The sequence below is a fragment of the Salmo trutta genome, chromosome 23, assembly GCF_901001165.1.
Source record: "Salmo trutta chromosome 23, fSalTru1.1, whole genome shotgun sequence".
Lineage (NCBI taxonomy): Eukaryota > Metazoa > Chordata > Actinopteri > Salmoniformes > Salmonidae > Salmo > Salmo trutta.
This window is the reverse complement of record NC_042979.1, coordinates 36,466,398-36,472,397: the sequence shown is the minus strand read 5'-3', so window position 1 is coordinate 36,472,397 and position 6,000 is coordinate 36,466,398. Positions and strand designations below refer to the sequence as shown.

Below are 6,000 nucleotides of genomic sequence, written 5' to 3'. Positions count from 1 at the left end.
TAATGCTCTTGTGGCTGAATGGAAGCAAGTCCCCACAGTAATGTTCCAACATCTAGTGTAAAGCCTTCCCAGAAGAGTGGAGGCTGTTCTAGCAGCGAAAGGGGGACATTTACATTTACGTCATTTAGCAGACGCTCTTATCCAGAGCGACTTACAAATTGGTGCATTCACCTTATGATATCCAGTGGAACAACCACTTTACAATAATACATCTATATCTTTTTTGGGGGGGGGGTTAGAAGGATTACATTATCCTATCCCAGGTATTCCTTAAAGAGGTGGGGTTTCAGGTGTCTCCGGAAGGTGGTGATTGACTCTGCTGTCCTGGCATCGTGAGGGAGCTTGTTCCACCATTGGGGTGCCAGAGCAGCGAACAGTTTTGACTGGGCTGAGCAGGAACTGTGCTTCCGCAGAGGTAGGGAGGCGAGCAGGCCAGAGGTGGATGAACGCAGTGCCCTTCTTTGGGTGTAGGGACTGATCAGAGCCTGAAGGTATGGAGGTGCCGTTCCCCTCACAGCTCCGTAGGCAAGCACCATGGTCTTGTAGCAGATGAAAGCTTCAACTGGAAGCCAGTGGAGTGTGCGGAGGAGCGGGGTGACGTGAGAGAACTTGGGAAGGTTGAACACCAGACGGGCTGTGGCGTTCTGGATGAGTTGTAGGGGTTTAATGGCACAGGCAGGGAGCCCCGCCAACAGCGAGTTGCAGTAATCCAGACGGGAGATGACAAGTGCCTGGATTAGGACCTGCGCCGCTTCCTGTGTAAGGCAGGGTCATACTCTGCGAATGTTGTAGAGCATGAACCTACAGGATTGGGTCACTGCCTTGATGTTTGCGGAGAACGACAGGGTGTTGTCCAGGGTCACGCCAAGGCTCTTAGCACTCTGGGAGGAGGACACAATGGAGTTGTCAACCGTGATGGCGAGATCATGGAACGGGCAGTCCTTCCCCGGGAGGAAGAGCAGCTCCGTCTTGCCGAGGTTCAGCTTGAGGTGGTGATCCGTCATCCACACTGATATGTCTGCCAGACATGCAGAGATGCGATTCGCCACCTGGTTATCAGAAGGGGGAAAGGAGAAGATTAATTGTGTGAGGATATGACAGAGCCAAGTGACTTGGTGTGTAGCGAGAATAGGAAAGGGCCTAGAACTGAGCCCTGGGGGACACCAGTGGTGAGAGCACGTGGTGCGGAGACGGATTCTCGCCACGCCACCTGGTAGGAGCGACCTGTCAGGTAGGACGCAATCCAAGAGTGAGCCGTGCCGGAGATGCCCAACTCGGAGAGGGTGGAGAGGAGGATCTGATGGTTCACAGTATCAAAGGCAGCAGATAGGTATAGAAGGATGAGAGCAGAGGAGAGAGAGTTAGCTTTAGCAGTGCGGAGAGCCTCCGTGACACAGAGAAGAGCAGTCTCAGTTGAATGACCAGTCTTGAAACCTGACTGATTTGGATCAAGAAGGTCATTCTGAGAGAGATAGCAAGAGAGCTGGCCAAGGACGGCACGCTCAAGAGTTTTGGAGAGAAAAGAAAGAAGGGATACTGGTCTGTAGTTGTTGACATCGGAGGGATCGAGTGTTGGTTTTTTGAGAAGGGGTGCAACTCTCGCTCTCTTGAAGACGGAAGGGACGTAGCCAGCGGTTAAGGATGAGTTGATGAGCGAGGTGAGGTAGGGGAGAAGGTCTCCGGAAATGGTCTGGAGAAGAGAGGAGGGGATAGGGTCAAGCGGGCAGGTTGTTGGGCAGCCGGCCGTCACAAGTCGCAAGATTTCATCTGGAGAGAGAGGGGAGAAAGAGGTCAAAGCATAGGGTAGGGCAATGTGAGCAGGACAAGCGGTGTCGTTTGACTTAACCTCTCTGGCACATGTGGGACGAACTCGTCCCACCTACGTAACAGCCACTGAAATCCAGTGGCGCGATTTTTGAATCGTTAGAAATACTATTACTTCAATTTCTCAAACATATGACTATTTTACAGCTATTTAAAGACAAGAATCTCATTAATCTAACCCCACTGTCCGATTTCAAAAAGGCTTTACAACGAAAGCAAAACATTAGATTATGTCAGCAGAGTGCCCAGCCAGAAATAATCAGACACCCATTTTTCAAGCTAGCATATCATGTCACATAAACCCAAACCACAGCTAAATGCAGCACTAACCTTTTATGATCTTCATCAGATGACACACCTAGGACATTGTGTTATACAATACATGCATGTCTGTTCAATCAAGTTCATATTTATATCAAAAAACAGCTTTTTACATTAGCATGTGACGTTCAGAAAAAGCATAACCCCCGCAAACTTCCGGGGAATTTACTAACAGTTTGCTAAATTACTCACGATAAACGTTCACAAAAAGCATAACAATTATTTTAAGAATTATAGATACATTACTCCTCTATGCACTCGATATGTCCGATTTTAAAATAGCTTTTCGGATGAAGCACATTTTGCAATAATCTAAGTACATAGCCCGGCATCACAGGGCTAGCTATTTAGATACCCACCCAGGTCAGCCTCCACCAAAATCACATTTCCTATAAGAAAAATGTTCTTACCTTGCTTGTTCTTCGTCAGAATACACTGCCAGGACTTCTACTTCAATAACAAATGTTGGTTTGGTCCCAAATAATCCATCGTTATATCCAAACAGCGACGTTTTGTTCGTGAGTTCTAGACACTATCAGAATGCTTCATCACGGTCTCGAGCATGGCGCATTGGCGTGACAAAAATGTCTAAATATTCCATTACCGTACTTCGAAGCATGTCAACCGCTGTTTAAAACCAATTTTTATGCCATTTATCTCGTAGATAAGTGATAATATTCTGACCGGGAATATGCATTGAGTCTAAACAGCCGAATTAAATTTCTCCTCAGGAGCGAATCGTGCATGCGCCTCATTCAAAGGTCCTCTGAGCCGCTTGCCAAAGCCGATAATGTGTTTCAGCCTGAGGCTCCCTCGTCAACCTTCAGTTATTTCCCGGGTTCTGAGAGCCTATCGGAGCCCTGGGAATTGTCACGTTAAAGCTAAGATCCTTACTTTTCAATAAACAGATGCAAGACGCACGACTCCTTGTCAGACAGGGTACTTCCTGCTTGAAACCTTGTCAGGTTTTTGCCTGCCATAGGAGTTCTGTTATACTCACAGACACCATTCAAACAGTTTTAGAAAATTCAGAGTGTTTTCTATCCAAACCTGAACAATAATATGCATATTCTAGCTTCTGAGTTGGTGTAGGAGGCAGTTAAAAATGGGCACATATTTTTTCCAAAATTCTCAATACTGCCCCCTATCCCAAACAGGTTAACAAACAAGGATTGGATGTTGTCAACCTTCTTTTCAAAATGGTTGACAAAGTTATCCGCAGAGAGGGAGAGGGGGAGGAGGATTCAGGAGGGAAGAGAAGGTGGCAAAGAACTTCCTAGGGTTAGAGGCAGATGCTTGGAATTTAGAGTGGTAGAAAGTGGCTTTAGCAGCAGAAACAGAGGAAGAAAATGTGGAGAGGAGGGAGTGAAAAGATACCAGGTCCGCAGGGAGGCTAGTTTTCCTCCATTTCCGCTCGGCTGCCCGGAGCCCAGTTCTGTGAGCTCGCAATGAGTCGTCAAGCCACGGAGCAGGAGAGGAGGACCGAGCCGGCCGGGAGGATAGGGGACATAGAGAGTCAAAGGATACAGAAAGGGAGGAGAGGAGGGTTGAGGAGGCAGAATCAGGAGATTGGTTGGAGGAGGATTGAGCAGAGGGAAGAGATGATAGGATGGAAGAGGAGAGAGTAGCAGGAGAGAGAGAGAGCGAAGGTTGCGACGGCGCAATACCATCTGAGTAGGGGCAGAGTGAGTAGTGTTGGAGGAGAGCGAGAGGGAAAAGGATACAAGGTAGTGGTCGGAGACTTGGAGGGGAGTTGCAGTGAGATTAGTAGAAGAACAGCATCTAGTAAAGATGAGGTCAAGCGTATTGTCTGCCTTGTGAGTAGGGGGGGACGGTGAGAGGGTGAGGTCAAAAGAGGAGAGGATTGGAAAGAAGGAGGCAGAGAGAAATGAGTCAAAGGTAGACGTAGGGAGGTTAAAGTCACCCAGAATTGTGAGGGGTGAGCCATCCTCAGGAAAGGAACTTATCAAGGCGTCAAGCTCATTGATGAACTCTCCAAGGGAACCTGGAGGGCGATAAATGATAAGGATGTTAAGCTTGAATGGGCTTGTGACTGTGACAGCATGGAATTCAAAGGAGGAGATAGACAGATGGGTCAGGGGAGAAAGAGAGAATGTCCACTTGGGAGAGATGAGGATTCCAGTGCCACCACCCCGCTGACCAGATGCTCTCGGGGTATGCGAGAACACGTGGTCAGACGAGGAGAGAGCAGTAGGAGTAGCAGTGTTTTCTGTGGTAATCCATGTTTCCGTCAGCGCCAAGAAGTCGAGGGACTGGAGGGTAGCATAGGCTGAGATGAACTCTGCCTTGTTGGCCGTAGACCGGCAGTTCCAGAGGCTGCCAGAGACCTGGAATTCCACGTGGGTCGTGCGCGCTGGGACCACCAGGTTAGAGTGGCAGCGGCCATGCGGTGTGAAGCGTTTGTGTGGCCTGTGCAGAGAGGAGAGAACAGGGATAGACAGACACATAGTTGACAGGCTACAGGAGAGGCTACGCTAATGCAAAGGAGATTGGAATGAAAATTAACTAAACAACTGGGGAAGCGAGAGAGCAGGGCCTCCCTCACTTACCATTCACTGAAACACTCAAATAAACTTTTCCAACTTCCACTTTAGAAATCATAATTGATGTAAACTACAGTTTGATTTTGGAATGAGATGTACGACGAGCTGGTGTCCCACATTTTTTGTCATGTAGCGTATCTCTCCCTCCATTTATCTCTCCCCCAATCGGCCTCTCCATCTCTTTCTTTCTTCTCTTTCCAGATTCCAATACAGACCCCACACACTCACTTTAGGTGCAAGCACTGAACTTGAGCTGGCACAATGCCTGAATGGGATACACACAGCCACACATACATATACACACACATACACGGAGGTGCACAAACACACACGTATGCGCACGCAGGTACACATGCACGCACGCATGCACACACACACACTCACCCCCCCCCCATCCCCCCACATCCAAACCTGACCACAGTTGTTGCCCTCCACCATCACTCCAGTTCATATCCCATTTAGCAGAGGAAAGAAACCAAATAATGGATTCCATTGGTACTGTACCAGCGTGAGTTGAACCACTCATCTTCACTGGGATGTCTATGTAGATCTGCTCTAGAATATTAACACCTGAACATACCAGGAGTATTTCTACGGCTGTTCTGGGATCAGACCATGTTGACATCACTTCATAAACTGCCCTGCCCCCGTGTTCCCTGTTTCCCAGGGTGATAAAAGATTAGAGTATATTGTGGACAGGCCCGGCCCTGACAGAACCCTACAGCTCACTGCAGTGCACTCATCTCCACACACAGGGGTGCTGGTGTGTGTGTGTTTGTGTGTGGCTAGATGTGCAAGACTGTGTGTCTGTCACTGTGCATTGGTGTGTGTGCACACATGCGGGTGTGTACTTGAAACACGTGGCAGCTCTGCTGTCCCGCTGCAGTTTAAGGTTATTTTCCCTTTTTTTATTCTGGATCTTTCAGCAGGTTAATTTCTCTCTTCCCATCTCTAAGCTGTCAACTTCAGGTTTTGAGTCATTTTTTACAGGCCGCCGTTGCCGAGGACGGAGACTGATTGAGTTGTGGGCTTTTTCTGAGTGGGTAAAGAACAGGATTAATGTGCAACCACTAGAAACATCTCCCTGGAAAACACAGCCATGTAAAGCAGGCCGTACAGGCAAAAGGATTGTCAAATAATAGTAGTTGATCAACAAAAGCAAATGACTTTAGATTAGACCAGGAGTCTGATGTAATGTAAATACACCCTTACTCGCTGATGTGTGGGGGGTAGGTGTGTTTGTGTCATGGATTAAACAAAAATCTGATGAGAGGTGATAAAGAAGTGTTTC

At 48.0% G+C, this 6,000-nt stretch overlaps 1 pseudogene; it reads right to left on the bottom strand.

The window, feature by feature from the left end:
- Positions 1-254: 254 nt before the first annotated feature.
- The window catches only part of LOC115159817 (uncharacterized), a 77,775-nt pseudogene continuing 72,029 nt past the window's right edge, over positions 255-6,000 (bottom strand).